General features: G+C 34.5%; 1 non-coding gene and 1 pseudogene across 1 annotated transcript; both read left to right on the top strand.

The window, feature by feature from the left end:
• Positions 1 to 1,816: 1,816 nt before the first annotated feature.
• On the top strand, positions 1,817 to 3,483 carry LOC131635577 (probable cysteine protease RD19D; annotated as a pseudogene).
• Positions 3,484 to 5,312: 1,829 nt separating this feature from the next.
• On the top strand, positions 5,313 to 5,385 carry TRNAE-CUC (transfer RNA glutamic acid (anticodon CUC)). The gene has a single exon. It is a non-coding gene; the product is annotated as a tRNA-Glu (tRNA).
• Positions 5,386 to 20,946: the final 15,561 nt, after the last annotated feature.

Genomic DNA, 20,946 nt, shown 5'->3' on the forward strand with positions numbered 1-20,946 from the left:
GCGGTCACATTCTCCCCCGCGGAGACGCCCTCGATCCCGATCTTCCACGCGATCCCCGATAACTCCTCGGAGGATCCAACGTCCCAGATCCCACACATCTTCTCCTCGGAAGGATGACACGCCATCCCCAATCCTCATACAGGAACGAAAGCGCCATGAGTCCCCGAGTGTATCCCCTCTCCCACGAGTTCGAGGACCCCAACTGGAGCGAAATATGCCGACAGTCACCAAGGCAAAGGAACGCGCCCCTCCTCCCCCCCCCCCCCCCCCCCCCCGCGCAGGGAAAAACCCTCTCCACCTCCCAAGAAAAACAAGGTCGTAGACAGGAACCCTCCTCTCTGTTACTAACGCCCTCGCCACGACTACACCCCATCGCCAATCAAAAGCAACGAGGATGAGCCCCGTGGCCTGTTCTCTAGAGCAATTAGGAGGGCCCGACTCCATACTGGAAAGGAAAAACCCCTTGTTCTAGACCTCTACGACGTTACAACTGATCCAGACGAACATATTGAAAACATCAAGGCTATGCTCTACTATCGTATCGTTTCCGGAGCTATCAAGTGTCACCTCTTTCCTACGACGCTCAGGAAGGGCACAATGACTTGGGGTAAGAGCCTACTATCGAATTTGATCCATTCGTGGGGAGAAATGAAAAAGAAATTCTCCAACAACTTCACCGCCTCTCGACGACACTCGAAATATGAGGCATCCCTAGAAGCGATCGTCCAGGGGCAGACGAACCCCTTCGAGCACACCTCGGTCGGTTCAACCGGGAAGTTATCAAAGTCTCCACCACAGACGAGATGAAAAGGTACCTGCTTGACCGAGGACTGAACCCAGGAAGTGACTTCAAAACAGCCATTGCGATCGAGAAACCCTAGTCAATGGATTCCCTCCTCCTCAAATCCCAAGCCTACATCGCTTAGAGAAGATTGAAAATGGAGTGTGGGGTTTCAAGGTGAACTGGTTGTCATATATATATATATATATATATATATATATATATATATATATATATATATATATATATATATATATATATATATATATATATATATATATATATATATCGGCAACTTGCTTTTTCAAGGGAGCTTGTTTGGTTGGGGGCAGCTTTGCGAATCTAAAAAGCTGTGGAGTTTAGCGAACCCTATATTCTATTTTTCTGCCTATTGAGGTTCTGCATTCAAAATTCTGGAATTATGAATCTGTGTTCGTGCGATGATTTGGAAAGGTCTTCGTAAGCTAGTTCCTATTTGGCGCCTTTCAGTTGCTCGTGCTCTACTTTTTTTGCTATTGTGGCGTAGCAGTTCTGCTAAGTTTCCTGCGATTTTGGCTTATATTTTGGAATGGATGGCTCTTAAGAATGATTTTTGGTGCTGGTATTTTTTAAGTTGTCTTTAGGTTTTAATTTGTAACTGGTTTAGTGTCTCAAAAGTGTTTATTTCTGGTGTTGGTGTATTTACAAACTTGCCAAAAGTAATTTTGAACTGGTATATAGATGAATGCTTTTTTGTCCTGGTATAGGTGAATGCTCCCAGTGACCTGCTATGTGTTTGGATTGTACTGCCTTTTGCCATGTGTTATGCCCTTTTGAAATAATGCTTTCTCTTGCTGCTTAAAAAAAATAGAAGTGCATATTCATGCAATTGTCTTATATAGTAGATTCTCAACCTAGTCTAACTCCACGTGTTAACCTGCATGCTGAGCTTCATCATTGTATGTTGCCACCTTATTTCCTCACAGAATTTATTTACAGTTATACCCTTTATCTCATTCACCGCCATACATCACCTACATAAACACACCGCATCATCAGCTCAAAATCGCCATTACTCAACCCAAGTTCCGTGGAAGAAGCCGCCGCGAAGCAAGCAGAGCAAAACAGAAGTAGGTAGCAGCACCACAAAGACGGTGGCGAAACAAAACATGGCTCTCACATGCTATTCACGGGTTGCAATCTTCCTCTGTGCTCTAACCCTATCAACTTCCCTCCATCATGAAACCTTGATTCAAGACGTAGCTAGAAAGCTCGAGCTCAAAGACAACAATCTTCTAACCACAGAGAAGAAGTTCAAACTTTTTATGAAAGATTACTCCAAAACATACTCCACCAGAGAAGAGTACCTACTACGTCTCGGAATTTTCGCCAAAAACATGGTGAAGGCCGCGGAACACCAAGCACTTGATCCCACCGCCATCCACGGCGTCACACAATTCTCTGATCTCTCCGAGGAGGAGTTTGAACGTTTTTATACCGGCTTTAAAGGCGGTTTTCCTTTGAGTAATGCTGCCGGCGGAATAGCGCCACCGTTGGATGTAGAAGGCTTGCCGGAGAATTTTGATTGGAGAGAAAAGGGAGCTGTAACTGGAATCAAGACCCAGGTACATGAGATTATACTAATTTGTTTCACATGCATGTTTGGAATCATGTTGTATTCTTATTTTTTGTGTGCTTGATTTGATGTAGGGTAAATGTGGATCTTGTTGGGCTTTTAGCACTACAGGATCAATAGAAGGAGCCAATTTTCTTGCCACTGGCAAGCTCGTGAGTCTTAGTGAACAACAACTTGTGGACTGTGACAACAAGTGTGACCTAGCTACGGCATCATGTGACAATGGTTGTAATGGAGGTCTTATGACAACTGCCTATGATTATTTGATGGAAGCTGGTGGATTAGAGGAGGAAACTTCATACCCGTACACCGGTGCTCAAGGAGAATGCAAGTTTGATCGAAACAAAGTAGCTGTTAGAGTTACAAATTTCACTAATATTCCTGTGGATGAGAATCAAATTGCTGCATATTTAGTTAATAATGGTCCACTTGCAAGTAAGTCCCTTAATTATTTAAACAATTTCATTATGTGTATGTTCTTACACGCAGAACTCAGACACAGATACTGATACTCAAACACTGATACTGAAACGATAAACTGATAATGTGCAGTTGGGTTGAATGCGGTTTTCATGCAAACATACGCTGGTGGTGTATCTTGTCCTCTAATATGCAGCAAGAATAGGTTGAACCATGGTGTATTGCTAGTTGGATATAATGCAGAGGGTTTCTCCATTCTTCGGCTTAGGAAGAAACCGTATTGGATCATCAAGAATTCGTGGGGGGAACAATGGGGAGAAAAGGGGTATTACAAGCTTTGTAGAGGGCATGGTATGTGTGGAATGGACAGAATAGTTTCTGCTGCCATGGTGGGTCAAATACAACCTGCTGAAAACAAATCCTATGCTTCGTATTAGCTACCTAGTTCTGTTTTTGCCTTGCTATGGAGACAGAAAATGTGTGGACTATTTGCAATAAGTTCTTGTTATAGGAAAATAGTTCCTATTTGGTGATGTATGTAGAAGACTTCACCGTGTTATAATAAGTTTGTATCCTCTTAGTTCTGTTTAAATTCCCTCTTTAAGAAAGAACACTTTGATATGTATTGTAGTGTGTGGGAGTAATGTAATGTATGTTATATGTCAAAGTTTTGTCTAAACTATTTAATACTAAACTTTCAAAAAATCTCAAGAAATGATGTAAAACTATTAAAAAAAAAAATGATGTAGTAGACTTACTAGTAAGAGCTTGTTTGGCCTAACTTCAAAAAGTTATGTAATACTAGTAAGATACCCGTGCGGGTCTAAACTATTTAATACTAAACTTTCAAAAAATCTCAAGAAATGATGTAAAACTATTAAAAAAAAAAATGATGTAGTAGACTTCCTAGTAAGAGCTTGTTTGGCCTAACTTCAAAAAGTTATGTAATACTAGTAAGATACCCGTGCTTCCGCTATTTAATATTGTATGAAATTTAATTAGATACGTATAAATTTAAAATAAATAATTTAATTATAAATGAAAAATATCATATAAATTTAATTATATTAAATAATTATATAAAAAATATCTCTCAATTTATCTCTCAATTTATAGTAATTATTGATTAAAATAAAATAGATATTTTGTTGATAATGACCCGTGAAATAAAAAATTTATTTGATACGATATAAAATATATTTAAATATAAATGTAAAATGAACAATAATCAGAATTTAATTGTATTAAATAATCATTAAAAAAAGAATCATGAAATGAAGAAAGAAAAAAAATTAAAAAATAAGGATATTATCTCTCTAATAAAAATAAAGATTGATTAAAATAAAATAAGTATTGTGCTGATAGTGACCTGTGAGATTACAATATTTTTAATTTTATTAAAATTAAAAAATAATTTATTTTTTAGAGTTGATACATAAATAGAGAAAAAAAATTAAAGTGAAAGTAAGAAAGTGTGGGAAGAAAATTTGAAATTTTAATTAAGATAGAGAAAGTGTGTAATGATCGATTAAAATAAATTAAATATTGTATTGATAGTGACCCGTGAAATAAATAAATATTTAATTTTATTAAAATTAAAAAAAAAATTATTAATAATTTTTGTTATTAAATAGAAAATAATTAAAAGAAAGTAAGAAAGTGTGGGAAAATGAAATGTAAAAGAAATTTGAAATTTAAGTAAGAGAGAGAAGAAGTGTGTTGGGGAGAAAAAATTGGTTATTGAAAAGTTAAAAAGTTGGACCAATGAGAGACCAACAATTGGAGCTTAGTTATTGAAAAGTTGAAAAAGTGGTATGTGATTTTGTTAGTTACAGAATTGCCCTTTTTTATGTGTAAAGTATTTTTTAACAAAGGGCATATTAGTCAGATTGGTCAACCTCTTATTAATTGTTTGTATAGTAGAAATCTCAAAAGGTAACTCTACCTATAAAAGCTCTTATATTATACTAAGAGCTTGTTTGGTCTAACTTCCTCAAAGGAGATGGAGGGCCAAAGCTCTAGCAACAACTAAAAAAAGAAACTTTTATTCAAGCTTAACTACAAATGGTTTTAAAATAGCTTAATTGTGCCACTACATTGTGCAGAAATCATTTGATGTTTTCCTAATACGGCTTATTACAATCTGATGGAGATCACTATTATACCTGTGTGTTTAACAACTCTAATATATGAAAAAAAAATTCATTTCTGTTATAACTAATAACTAAGTACTACTGTAAGCAGACTATATATATGGAGTCCCTACTTCATAATTATTCATTTCTAATTTCTAATACAAATATGATACAATCATACAAACAAGAATAGTAATTCATTACATATTATATGTGTGTTTAACATCTGTAATATAGTTTTACAACTGTTAAAGAACTATAAGCTACTCTAACATCATCATGGAAAAAACATGGGGAATCAGCAAGGATTATTCGTGTGTTTTAATGGTTAAGTTGTATCTAGTAAAAGAACCTACAAGCATCCGTTGTAGTCTAGTTGGTCAGGATATTCGGCTCTCACCCGAAAGACCCGGGTTCAAGTCCCGGCAACGGAAATCCTTTTGATATTTGACGCTTTTTGGTTTTTTTTTTTTTTTTTGAAGTTTAGACAAATCAATAGGTTTTTCATCAAATACTAGAAGTCAACAACAGCTTATTGGCCAGTATAAAATTTAGATGTTTTTTATTATTGATAATTGACTTTTTTTTAATGCCATTAAATAATATAGGGAAAAAAGATAGAGAATAAATTCAATGTTAAGAAATATTTAAAACATCATATTACTAAAGATAATTTTATTAACATTTTTATGATTTTTATCTTTTAAATGAGTTTAGTTGCTATGCATTATCAATGTAAAATTTTTTACATCATCAATGCATCACAACCACTCAATTATATTATTTTTAAAAAAATTAAAATAAGTCAACATTTTCAATGAATTAATGATTCACTGACGGTATAAAACTTCTTTACATTATCAGTGTATTCTAATTAAATTCCTTTTAAATAAAATTAACTACATTTTTTAATTGAGTGAAAGTATAATTTAAAATTAATAGAATTATATATATATATATATATATATATATATATATATATATATATATATATATATATATATATATATATATATATATATATATATATATATAAAACATAATGAGTAAGTTATATGAGATTGTAAGAATTTAATAATAACTAGGGGTGGGAATAGGCCAGGCCGGCCTACAGGGGCCTATGGCCTAGCCTATATAAGGCCGAGCCAGGCCAGGTTTTTTTAACAAAAAGGTCAGGCTTAGGCTTTTTTAAAAGCCTATTTAATAAAATAGGCTAGGCTTAGGCTATTAAAAAAGCCTATGAAGCCTTATAGGCCGACCTATATTTTCTTGTATATTAAAAATAGGTTGAACAGAGGCTTATATTTGCATGTATATTAGTAAAAAAGACTAAATAAGCAAGCCTATATTTGTATATATATTAGAACAAAGGCTAAATAGACCAACCTATATATGCATATATAAGACGGCTTATAAGGTTTCTTAAATAATATGGATTAATTGAAAACCATAATGAAAAATAGGCTTTTATATAGGCTTTCAGGTCAGGCCATGCTTTTAAAAAGGCCAGGCCAGGCCAAAAAAGAGAGCCTATTATAGGCCACAGGCCAGGCTCAGGCCTTTCAAGTTTAATGTAGGCCAGGCCTAGGCCTTATAAAGCCTAGCCTAGCCTAGCCTATTTCCACCCCTAATAATAACCATTGGATTTATATTTAATAGTTGAGATTAAAAGATATTTTTTAAAATTTGATTAATAATTTCTCTTTCCTCTTAATGATATATAATTTATTAAAAATCACAATTTAATCTCAACCATTCCTTTTTCAATCTAATGATTCTTATTCATTCTCTCCATATATATATATATATATATATATATATATATATATATATATATATATATATATATATATATATATATATATATATATATATATATATATATATATATATATATATATATATATATATATATATATATATATATATATATATATATATATATATTGCAAGAATTTGCTTTTTTTCACAAACGTCGCATAGAATCTTGGTAAAGTAAAAACCAAAACCTGAAATATTAAGGATGATGATTGCCAAGAGCTACTAGATCTTAAAGCACAAGCACTAATAGTTTTATGTCTAGATGTTGCATTCTTAGTTAATGAAAAAACAATGATTTATTGGTCAGTGGTCAAAGTTGCATAAAGTTTTGGCAAGTAAAGAACAAAACACCTAAAATATTAAAAATGAGGATAATCTTATATCTTAAGCTCATAACCATTTTTGAGGATTTGCAAGGCATACAATACAATGCCTCATACCTTTTCATGATTAAGTTACGGTAAAAATGTCTCTATACACATACAGAGTTTAGTTATTGTTAAATAAGTCTTACAAAAAATTACAATTCAATTGAAGTTAACTTTAACTTCTTACATAGGGCCTCTCAAAACACTACGCCAAATTTGAGTTTTAGCAGCACAGCTACGAAAGCGCTTTTAGGCAAAAGCGCTGCTATAGGTTTCGCTAAAAACAAATCTAAATAACAAGGAAAAAAAGCGCTGTTGTAGGGGAACATAAGAAAGCACTTAAAAAAAGCGCTGGTAAAGGGTCCCCTTGCTAAAGCGCTTTTGAAAAATCGATGGTAAAGGCCCCCCATTTCAAAGCGCTTTTGAAAAAGTGCTGGTAAAGGCCCCCCATTTCAAAGCACTTTTAAAAAGCGCTAGCAAAGGCCCCCTATTACAAAGCGCTTTTGCTGAAAGCGCTGTCTTAGGCCATGTATTTTTAAAAAATAAAACAAAACATCCCAAAGCCCTAATTCATTTTCACGATTTTCTTTGTCCCCTACAGTACGAACTCTCTCCTCTCCACTTCTCAACTCTCTTATCTTCTTTTCCTCTCAAACTGCCGCACCTCTCTCATCTCATAAAACCCAGAAAAACCTTCCTCCCACAAACCCCAAACAACAATAACAACAAGAACCCTAAGTAACCACAACAAGAACCCTAAAACATTTAACCATAACCCTAGGATTTCAGGAAAATAAAGATTGATTGAAAGCTAAGTGGGTTTTAGTTTTACCTCTCCACCGTGAATCATTCGTATGAGTTCCTTTTCTTTATTTTTGATCCCTTCCTCTCTCGCTATTTGCAGGTGTATGAAGATGAAGGTATTGCGAGGTTAAATAGCTTCGTTTCAGAGAAATCAAAGGGTTTTCAGTGATGAAACCCCGATGTCAAAGGAGACGATTCGGATTCTCCGCCAAATATCCAAGTCGCGACCCTCCTTACCATTTCCACTACTGGTTTTTAGTATTAGCTCTGATTTGGAGAGAGAGATATCGAAACAAAAAGATGTTGTGCCTCAACCTCTCCACCAACGTCAATCTCGACGGCATCGACACCTCTTCCATCCTCTCCGAAGCCACCTCCATCGTCGCTAACATCATCGGAAAACCCGAGTCCGTACGTCTCTTTCTCTGTGTGTATTTGGAGTTTTTTAGTTTGATTGTGCGGTTTTCTCTTTGGTTTGTTTGGAATATCTTGAAATTTCTGTAATATGTTTGAGATTTCATGTATTTTGCATTGATTTGATTGTTCTCCCTACGGTTTAGTTGAAGGATCTCCGAGTAATCTCATATCTATCAGGTTCTCTAAATTCTAAAAGAGATAGTTTCTTCTTTCAAATTTTACATTTTACTTTATCCTCATTAGAACTTCGATTTTGATACTCAGTTGGAGGGATTGTAGCAACAATATTGATTATTATTTGTGTGTTATCGGTCGGGACATTCAGTTTTTCCAAATATATACCAGTCTATGGCTAACAAAAAACAGTATACCACGGCATTGATAACATGGTTTGATACCGAACTTTGTTGTCTTCACTTTAACAACAATATATCAATTTGTCCTTGCTGAACCATTTTCTTTCTTTACAGTTTTACTTTGTGTATTTTGATATATGGAAGCGTTGCAATCATGGGATTTCTCACATTTGGCGATAACACTTTGTCTCAGATAACATTGAATATGTCGGCAGGTGCATTTGCTTCCAAAGTTGCATTGTGGACAACAATAAGTATGAAATTTTGTTGGTCTCTCTCAATGCTATTTTAATAGTTTCATTCTAGAACAAATTATTTATTCCTGATGTTGTTTTCCTTGATGTTTTTTCAGGTAACTAACCCATTCACTAAATATCCTTTTGCATATAATGAATGTTTACTATATATCAAACAATTGGAGATGTTTTAATCCAATTTAGAAATAAGTTGAGGTTACTTTTCCTTAATAATTAACAAATATGCTTTGTTGATGAATCTGTTGGCAAGGTGTCTAGAGGAATTGCTGCTAGAAAGAATTTCAAGTACTTATTGGGGTTTTATTCTTCTTAGAACAGTACTTGTGGCATCTACGATTTGTGCGGCTTTTCTGATTCCGTTTTTCAGTAAGTCTTATACTTCTTCACTATGAGTTACTATTTCTACTTAGATGATTTGATATTCTTATATGTTCCAATCAAAACAACATAATATGTTTGATTAAGTTAATGAAAGTAATATGTTATCTGTCCATTAGGCACCACCGAGAGAGTAATAAGTTAATATGTTACCTGTATGCTTTTACTTGAGATGCCTATTACTCTAAGTTTCTTTCGTTTTCCCCTTTTTATAGATTGGAATTTGTTATTTTTAGGTTTGATTTTCTATGATTTTTAGTGACATTATGTTGAAATCATGCGAACAATTTGATCTTAACTAAAGCGTTCTGTAAAACATTTAGTTCTATAAAAATGAAAATGAAAATGAATGTTGTTGTATGTTTGTTTTGATTAAGTTATAGGATTATTGAGTATTGAAGAAAATTTGATTTTGCTAAATTGATTTTCATTTTGAATGATTTGATGATTACTTAAGGGTTGAAGAACATTTAGTTTAATTTAAATTGTTTTTTTTGGTGATTGAAATTGATTTGATGTTTTTTAGACGATTTAATCTAGAGTGAAGCATGTTGAAGACCATTTGGTTTTGTTAAATGTTTATTATTATTGAATTGGTTTTCATTTGAATGATTTGATGTTAGCTGAAGTGATGAAGAATATTTAGTTTTGTTAAAATTAATTTTTGACATTGAAATTGATTTGTTGTTGTTGTTGCTGCTGTTGTTGTTGTTTGTTATGATCAAGATTTTGAACTATTTGATTTGAGGTTAAGCTTGTTGAAGAACAATTGTTTTTGTTAAATTTTTATTGTTATTTGTTAGAATTTTATCTGAAGTGAAGCCTGTTGAAGATTTTTTTTTTTTATGATTATTATTATTGGTTTTTGAAATTGATAATGAAATTGATTGTGTTGTTGTTGTTTATGATGATTCAGACTTCATGTGGGCACAATTTCTGTTTGAAATGTTTCCAAAAATGGATTGGGCAAGGAAAACACACTTGCTCAAATTGTAGGGCTCCAATTCCAGCCAAGATGGCAAGTAATCCAAGGATCAATGCATGGAGAATTCTAATACTGAGCAGGAGCAAGAAGCCATTGATTTCAAAGTGAAGAATGTAATGTTGTTTCCGCGAGAAATGGAGAAAGGACTTTGGCCTGGAGATTATTCTCTTTTTGATCACGCCAGGTTAACTGTTGTATTTTCACCGGCAAAAATGTCACGCCCTTCATTATAAGGATTAGCAACTAGAGTGGTTTACCAAGACCGATTTAGTTGTTTAGGGATGATTTTCTTATTGTTATAATGTAATGTGAATTGGTTTAGTTGTTTTGGTCATGTTAGAAATATGTGAATCGGTGTATATATATTTTGGATTAATTACCATGGTATATAATGTAATGGTATAATTTATAATGACTTTTTTGTATATAATCGAAATCGCTTCTTTGTTGAAATAATGAGATTACTGAAATAACGGGATTACGATTGTAAATTATAGGTTTATGGGATAACAATGGTAGATTACAGGTTCATGAAATAAGGCTGCCAAAAATGCAGGTTTAGAAATTATAAAAATAATAGGTTTATTAAAAACACTAACGAAAGCGCTTTTTCATAAAAAGCGTTGTCGTAGGTAGGCCTAAGAAAGCGCTTTTCAAGGAAAAAAAACGGTTCCTTAGGCCTATATATGAAAGCGCTTTTTAAGAAAAAGCGCTGCCTTAGGCCTACCTACGACAGCGCTTTTGCCTAAACAAAAAGCGCTGCTAAAACCTATAGCAGCGCCACCTACGCTTGTTGTCGTAGGCCTTTTATGGCATAGTGAAATTTTGAGACAACTCTACTTATGAGAGGTGTAGCATTATTAGTTAATGAAGAAGAAATAGTTATTGGCATATTGTAAAGTTAGAGAATAATTACATGATGAAAACTCTAACAAATAAGATCTATTTGAAATCTAAATTGTACACGTGCTAGATGGAAGAGAAAATCTCAATCTGGGATTATATCAACAAGTTTGATACGATTATATCAGTCTTGAATAATATAGAAATTAAGATTGATGTAGAATACCAAGCATTGATGTTATTGCTTTCATTATCAGAGTCTTACGCAAATCTAGTTCATACATTAATGCTTTTTTGGGATAGTGTTGGAACAAAATTGTCATATCCCTTAGGTTTTGATGATAACAAAGTATTTAAAGAACAATATAATAGACTAATGTGTATTCAAGTGTGGAGGTACAAAGATCAATATACTAATTGAACGTCAGTTCTAAAACTGCACTAGACACTGAAAGATAAGCTCTCAAGATAGAGATTATGAAGATCAGACTCTGGAGAATCAACGCCTGATCAAGTCATCTTCTGATGACCAGAACCTGAAGTCTCCAGACTTTGATCAAGTCAGCTTCTAGAGATCAAGCCAGCCTTTGAAGAGTCAGAGTCTGAGGATCTAAACCTAAGACTCAGACTCTGAAGAACCTGAACCCAGTAAAGACTAAACAACCAAGGATTTTCTGACAGGTTGCTATCAGACTCTAAGGTCAATTTGTCATGTTCTGATCACGTGAAGACTTAGCAGAAAGTTGCAGAAGCCTGAAGTTTTACAACTAATAATTCTCTTTGTAGCAAAGGAGTTTCAAATGAGCTTGCAATGGTATTAACCATTTCAGGAAGCTTTGTTACGGATCTGTTGATGCTAGTCTTCAAAAACTCTTTTGTGCTTGAAGTTCTCTCCAACTACTCTCTCGTGGAACTCTATAAAAGGAAATGAAGATTTGGAGAAACATATAACACTGCACCTTGAAAAGAAAAAGAGAAGTTACTCTATCAAAAGAAATAGCACAAGTTAATCTTACCAACTATACATTCTTAGAAGTTCTTAAGTCTTAGAGTTCTTTGTGTTGTAATTTTGTTTACACCTATGATTGTATATCAAGTGTAATTATCACTCTATCACTATCATTTATCTGTTAGATAGATTGTTAGAAGTCTATTACTTGTGTGTTTGAGCATTGGAAGTCTCTTGCTTGTGTGCTTGATAAATTAGAGGTCTCTTGCTTGTGTTCTTGAGCACTGAAGTCCTTTACTTGTGTGTTTAGGCATTGGAAGTCTCTTTCTTATGTGCTTGAGAAATTTGTAATCATATTTGGTTATAGTGGAAATCTCTCGAAAATGCAATGGGACTGAACTAATTCTGGTTTACATGAGGAACTATGATAATTGTTTGTATGTTGTCTTGCTCTCTTATTTATTTATGATCAATACTATCCGCTGCTATCTCTATCAGATTCTAACTCAGATTCAGAACTTTTGATCAGAATCTAATAATAGATCTTAAACAGAAAAAGAAGCAAAATTCAGCATAATTCAACCCCCTTTCTTGTGTTTTTCTCGCCTTTAGCTGGCATTAGAGCATGATCTGTGTGTTAACAGTTAACTGTGGTACAAAAAAGATCCTAAGAGAAAAAACCCCATGGATGAATCTGATCCTGAATCCTTTGGTCCTAATTTTTAGTAATGCGCCCTTTGATTGTAGCGCCTCTGAAAATAACACCTACATGTCTAAACCTTCTAAATTCAATGGAAATTCTACGGAGTTTGAATGGTGGAAAAGCAAAATGTACACTCATATCATAGGATTTGATGATGAGCTATGGGACATTATTGAACATTGTACTGACTTTGATGTTGATGGAGTAGGTATGGTGACTGATAGAAAGAGTCTCACACCTGCTCAGAAAAATCTTTACAAAAAACATCATAGAGTCAGAGGAATCTTAGTTGATGTTCTACCTCACTCTGGGTATTTTAATATTCTCAATAAATCTACTGCTAAAACCATCTTTGAATCTCTTTGTGCTTCTTAGAAAGGGAATCATCAAGTGAAAGAAGTTAAGGCAAATCTTCTGAAATTTAAGGTTGCAAGGTTCCATGTTCTCAAGGTTTCAGGTTCTTGTGTTCGGACTTCAAGTTTTGAACAAAAGCTACACTGCAACTGATCATGTCAAGAAGATCTTAGGAGTTTTTCTGTCACATATAGATTCAAGATAACTGCCATACAAGAAGCCAGAGTTTTGAACAAAATTAGTCTAGAAAGTTTAATTAGTAACCTCCAAATCCATGAGATTGAGTTTATTGTAGATGAACCAACTAAGAAGTCAAAATCTCTTGCTTTAAAATATGTTGATAAATCTGCTAAATCTCTCAAAGTATGAAAATCTGAAGTTAAGTTTCTGTGGTAATTAAGTCTGATGTGCCGAAATGGTAATGTTTTGAAAATGTCGAATAAGATGTTGCGACATATAAATCAGACCTGACTCTCCTTCCTGATGTTGCCTTTCCCATATTATGGCTAAAAAGGGGGAGAGATGTCTTGTATGAAGACAATGAAGATTAAAGAAGAATCATAGACTATTTTTTTTGGAAATAATATTTATAATATTGAGTGATTAAAAAATTGTAATTTATCACATAACATTAAAAAATTGTGTACGCTTGATTTGTATTATAACTCTCGACACAAAGTAAATTATGCTGAAAACAACTTTTGAATTCATAAAATAACTTGTTATTAAATATTATATATTACAATATAATTAAAAAATAATAATTTAAAATTTTATATAAAAAAGTATATAATAAAATACACAACAAAATTAGTAAAAAAATTACATAATAAACATAAAAATTAAAATTATAAAAGAAAAACAAAAAAAATATAGTGATAATAATTTATATTAGATAAAAAATAATTTGAAGGTGAAGAATAATTATAATAAATTAGTGGAAGCAATAGAGAATAATCACAAAAAAAGAGAAGCAAGAACACGAAAGAAAATAATAATTTTGAAATACTAAAATAAAATTGAGGATATTTTAGTATATATATTAATTTATCAAATATTAAATCTCACATTCCCTCCCTTCCCCTCTGAATCCCTCTGATTTGGGAGAACTTAAAAAGTGTGCTTTGGGGGGATTTTACTCCCCTCCCTTCCCCTCCCCTCCCCTTCTCTCCCTCATAAAAATTGAACCAAACATATTTCACTAAAAATATCCCCTCTCCTCCCTCCCCTCCCTTCCTTCTACCTCGAACCAAATACACCCTAACCCCACCCCTTAAGTCTCTTTTGCACCATGCGCGTTGTCAAAAATGCCCACTGCTTCCGTAGATGTATCTCCGGAAGTACCTTTTTTTATTTCAAAGTTCATTTGTTCCGTAGGTGCATCTACGAAATACTTACAACGATGCATCTACGGAAGCATTTGATGTTATTTTCGCACCAAACTCTTCTCCTCCCTCATTCTTCACACTCTCAAACTCTCTAAACCTCAAAAATCAATATCTACCAAAGTTGTTTATTTCTCAAATTCAGTGATAAACGTCAACATCAACGATCAACACATTCCAACAACTTCAAAACTCAATTTAATCGGTAAGTTATTTAGTTTTTGAGTTTTCCCGTTATAGAGATAGAATTCAATTTTTAGGTGTAGAAATGATTGGATAGTTTTAGAAAGATAGTTTAGAGACAATGTAGGTATTTTTAGAAGTGTAAAACGGACGACCAAGCCACCAAAATTTGGTTTTTTAGTGTATGGAACAGTAACAGGCGCCATTTTTAGGTTCTTTGAGTTCCAAAACGTTCCATAGGTGCATCTACGGAACAAATGAAATGTTAGGTAGTTCCGTAGATGCACCTATGGAACCATCCCATTTTTTGTAATGTTGGGTGCTTCCGTAGCTACATCTACGGAAGTCTTCCCTATTTGTACATACGAAGTTAAATTTGATTTTTTTTCCTTTTCTTTTACAAGTTAATTGTATCTAACCCGACTTTATTTATAATACAATACAAATATTATGGTCGACCATCCATACCGCATTATATTTTGGAGGGTTGCACAACATGCCTCCGAGCGACGTGCATAGATGCAGGTAGTTTCACATGTGACGAATGAAGCCTCCGTTCCAGCAGATGCACCTAATACCCTCGTTCTAGCAGAGGCACCTGGTACATCTATTTCAGCAGAAGGGCCTTCCACATCGACTACTTCATCTCGGAGACTCGTGATGATGGTGAGGGTTTCTCACAAACTCCCTCTGCTCGCATAGGTCATCAGGTCACTTCTCCTACTCCTATGCCACCTCCGGACGATGCTGGATTTCCCGTGCCACGTCTTGATGGTATTGACTCGTTGCACGAGGAGGCTGATGCACCTGTGGGCTATCCAGGGGGTCCTTCAGATTTATTCCTGTTGATAGGGTATGCGGATTATACAGCCATACATGTCTGGGATGGAGAGGTAAAATTTCTTCGACTTGTTACCTATTACTTTTTTGTCCTTAGTGAAAATTTATTATTTCTAATTTTGCTAATTATTAATAGTGTTTTCTTTGGAAAATATCCGGATAAGGATTCCGAGAAGTTCTACAACCACGATCGAAAGATTGCCTCTCTCGTGCAGCCTATCGAGTCATGGTTCCAGGATGTCCTCATAGCTTCTCGACTGAAGGACCTCTATCAAATTGGGTACTCCACCATACATAATGGGATGTTGATGGCATTTGCGGAGAGGTGCACCCAGAGGCGTTGTCATTCCATATGCCTCATGATGAGATTAGCATCACACTTAACGACATTGCATGCCTCCTGCATATACCTATCAGGGGTACCCTCCTTGGTCACGGTAGGCTGACAAAGGAGGAAGTGGGGGAGGCTCTGATTGAGGAGCTCAGGGCTGATCCTGAAGACGCACTTAAGGAGGTGGAGAGGATCTACGGCGCACATGTGAGTTTTCCTTCTTAATGTGGTAGTACAAGGCCGAGCTCCTTGCGGTACAGCAGGCTGCTGGTGATCCAGTAGAGGTGCTGAGATTTTACTTCCTATTTTTGTTAGGCACTCAACTGTTTGTGGACACGAGCCTCTCACATATCCATGAGTACAACTTGAGAGCGGATACACTCGCGTACAACTACCATAGACTCGGAGAGGGATGCCTGTGGAAGACAAGGACTGTGGCTGACAACTGTTCCCTCTTAGTGATAACAATCTTATATCATTATACTTTTTCTCAAAGTTATTCATTATATATTTGTGATAATGTTTGATTCCCATGTTTTTTTTCAAGGTTGGATATTACAACACTTCCCATGATCATTGGCTGGGTAGAGGTTCCTGGCTACACTAAGGCCATGCAGCGTGCTAGTGCCTTCACCCCCCTCAGAGGGAACCAGGTGTCAGATCCTTACAGGAAGTCTCTTGACTGCATGGCTGCAGACGACATCCGAAACTACTGCTATACTGCTCACAATGAGACGGTTGCGTGGGATAACGTTGCCATATATTTTGGATGGTAGGCTGCCAGTTCGACCAGCACTGTTTGTTATCTTCCGAAATGCGTCATGCGGCAATTCGGCTACTGTTAGACGATACCTCGCCACCCTTCCGTCTCTGCTCCTATTGTCATTACCTGTCGGCAGATAGATGAGGTCATTACAGACTTTGAGCATCACATGGTTCTTGACGAAGCTCGGGCGACTAGATCAGAGAGAGACTGGAGTTGTACTAGCGGGTACATCACTTGGTACTTCATGTGTCACACCCATACATGATCTCCACTACAACAGGGTCACCACTCAGACTAACCCATGAGGAGATCTTCCAGACTCATTAGTCTCAGTTGGACCATACTGACGATGTTCTTCCTCGCTGTCGTGAGATAACTAACATGGCGCGGGCAGACATTGCCGATGGTTTCTTCCATGAGGGGTCTAATCACAAGCGTATACTAGATGGTATCATTAAGGTGGCAGATGGGGTTTTTTGTACAGCCGACATCGTGCCTGGACAGGTGGTCGGGCACTTGACGATAGAGGTAGAGTAGCCAGGAAACGACATGGTGGACATAGAGGCGGGGCCAAAGGCAGAGGAATGGAGGAGAATGTCGTCCGGCACACATAGTAGTGATGCCTGTAATTTTATTGATGTTAGTATTTTGATTACATTTATGTACTTTATTTTAATTATGTATCTGACACTATTTGGATGATATATACGATATATTCTTTTGGTATACTATATTCCATTTTCTTTAAATTGCACTACTTTGATGTACTATAATTTGATGTTCCATTTTTGTTAAAAATATTAGAGTTTAAGAGTGAAATATAGTTGATTGAAAATATAACAGAAGGTTTCGTAGGTACATCTACGGAACACTTTGTTTTTAATATGTTCCGTAGATACATCTATGAAAGATTACATGAATTTGAATTCCTTTGAATTTTTCCAATGTTCATTATGTTTTTTAAGCTTCCGTAGATGTACCTCTGGGAAAAACCAAATTTTTAAAAAAATAAAGTGATTCATAATGTGTATCTATAGAAGCAGAGGACATAATTGAAATTTAGACAAGTAAATAATAGTTTCAAGGAGTGTATTGAAATATTCTTTAAAAAAAATACAAATTGAGATTATTGATTGAGAGAACTTAATTTCCTTTTATACCAAAGAAATCTCCCAATAATAAGAAGAGAGATAGTCAAAAATTACAACATACTACATTCAAGTAAGGATGACAACGGATCGGGTCAGGTGCGGATTTCACACTACCCAAACCTGCATTCAAAATTACCATCTGAACCCGAACCCAAAGACTATTCGGGTGGCAAAATAACACCCACGCTCACACCCGCTGGGTTCAGGTTGTTTCACCCAAACCGAAATTCGTAGCAAAATACATAAAATACATTTTTCATACAATTTTTTTACAACTTTCCACAATATATCTATATATAAGCGGATGTGATTTTAGGTTTCGGGCGCGGGTTTTATATTACCCAAACCCGCATCCAAAATACCGGGTAGCACCCGAACTCAAACTCAATCAACTAGGGTTTTCACCCGTTGATTCAGGTTCGGTGCGGGTGGGCTCCGCGGGTTTGAGTCTGCTTGCCACCCCTGCATTCAAGATAACAAACTTAATTCCTTTATTACAAATAAAATAAAATAATTGGACTATAAGAAAAGCCACTCTACTCTTTCCACACCAAGCCACGTGTCTAGCCTAAGGGTGTGTTTGGTTCGAGGTAAATGGAGGGGAGGGGAGGGGAGGGAATATTTATAATAAATTGTGTTTGGTTCAATTTTTAGGAGGGGAGAGGAGGGGAGGGGAGGGGAGCAAAATCCCTCCCAATTACATTTTTTGCGTCCCCCCGAATCGGAGGGATTCGGAGGGGAGAGGAGGGAATGTGACTGTTGATATTTAATAAATTAATATATTTACTAAAATATCCTTAATTTTATTTTATTATTTCAAAATTATTATTTTCTTTCGTCTGCTTCTTCTTTTTTTGTGATTTTTCTCTATTGCTTATATCAATTTATTATAATTACTTTTTACCTTAAAATTATTATTTTTATTTAATAAAAGTTATAATCACTACAATTTTTAATTTTTTATTATAATTATAATTTTTATGTTTATTTATGTTAATTTTTTTAAAATTTTATTATATATTCTATTATATATGTTTTATATAAAATTTTAAACCATTCATTTATTTTGTTTATTTTATATATATATATATATATATATATATATATATATATATATATATATATATATATATATATATATATATATATATATATAACAATAAGTTATTTTATGTATTTAAAAGTTGTTATCAACAGATAGATAATTTTGCGTCGAAAGTTATAATATGTATCAAGTGTATTCAATTTTTTTAACGTTATGTAGTAAGTTATAAATTTTTAATCACTCAATATTACAAATATTATTTCCAAAAAATTATTTATGAAATTTTCACCTTTGAATATCATATCAGTTATAATCATAAGGATAAAAATGTAAATTATTAATAAAACCCCTCCCCTCCCCTCGTGAACCAAACACATTTTTAATCAAAATCTCTTCCCTCCCCTCCCCTCCCCTCGTTTGAACCAAACATACATATAATTAATAAAAATCCCTCTCCTTCCCTCCCCTCCCCTTCCCTCCATTAAAATTCCTCCCCTCCCCTCCCCCTCATTTGAACCAAACAGACCCTAAGGGTCCGTTTGGTTGGGAGTAGATGGAGGGGAGGGGAGGGGAGGGAATATTTATAAAAATTTGTGTTTGGTTCATTTTTAATAAGGGGAGGGGAGGGGGGGGAGGGGAGCAAAATCCCTCCTAGACCCACTTTTTGCTCCCCTCCAAATTGGAGGGATTCGGAGGGGAGGGGGGAGGGGAGCAAAATCTCTCCTAGACCCACTTTTTGCTCCCCTCCAAATTGGAGGGATTCAGAGGGGAGGGAAGATCTAGTAATCATAATTATATTATTTTTCTATTTTAACCTCAATTATTTTTTTAATTCCAAGATTGTCCTTATTGAATTATTAAAGACTAGATTTTTCCTCCGTATTATTTCACGTTTATTTTTTTCTATTGTGTAGTTGCTATTGGTGCGATGTTCCTCTCAGGTGAGTTTTTTTCTTTTTATTTTGTTGAAGTTCCCTTTTTGATATTATATTATTATTTTTATAATAATAAGATACTTATACTTATATCGGTTCTTATATATGATAGTAATAAGACTTTTTTTATTATACTATTAATAATAATAATAACATTATACAATATATGTAAATATAATATATTTATGTTATAAATAAAAATTTTAACTCTAATATTATTTATTTAATTTTTTTAATATTATAACCTTATTTTATTTATTTTTAATTATAGGAATTGTTTTATTGAGTTAGATGAATCATAAGATCAGATAATAGTTTGATTTGCGTTGAAGATATATAGTTCAACTAATGTGTGTTGTTGTTTACGGTTATATTATGGTTTATGAATGAACAAGTTTTTATTAAGAATTATTTTTACTAAGCACAAATAATAATATTTATAAGGATGAAAAGGTAAATTGATTTTAAAATCCCTCCCCTCCCCTTGTGAACCAAACATACTTGTTGTTAAAAATCCCTCCCCTCCCCTCCCCTCCCCTTCTTTGAACCAAACATATATTTAGTTAAATTCCCTCCCCTCCCTTCCCCTCCATTCCCCTCCCCTCGATTAAATCCCCTTCCCTCCCCTCCCCTCCGTTGAACCAAACGGACCCTAATATTCCACTATTTTGTTTTGAAATGTTCCATTTTTTTATTCTTCCTCTCTTCCATCTATTAGCATATTCTTATTCCAATTGTTTCCAATTCCACTACGGTTACAAATTAACAATCTCACTACCTCTTCTTCTTCCTTCTTCCTCTTTTTCTTTGTGTTTTATATTCTTCTTCTTAATGGTTATCGTTGACGGTGTTTTATTTTTCTTATTTATTCAGCATCACTAACATCGTTATTATGGTTTTTGTTTCAGATATGTTTCGCAACAATATTAAAGGGTTCATCATTTTTTTCTTTTTTCTCTCAGATCTGACTTTTTTGTTGTTACTGAGTGGTGATGAAGAAATCGTGCTCCTTTTATTGGTTTTTTGTTTAATTTGTAGATTTCATCTCAAATTTGGTTTTTTTGTTGGTGTTGTTGTTGTTACTCGGTGGTAAATATGGTTTTTGTTCGATTTTCAATTTTTTC

This window comes from Vicia villosa, unplaced genomic scaffold (genome assembly GCF_029867415.1).
Source record: "Vicia villosa cultivar HV-30 ecotype Madison, WI unplaced genomic scaffold, Vvil1.0 ctg.001512F_1_1, whole genome shotgun sequence".
Classification (NCBI taxonomy): Eukaryota; Viridiplantae; Streptophyta; class Magnoliopsida; order Fabales; family Fabaceae; genus Vicia; species Vicia villosa.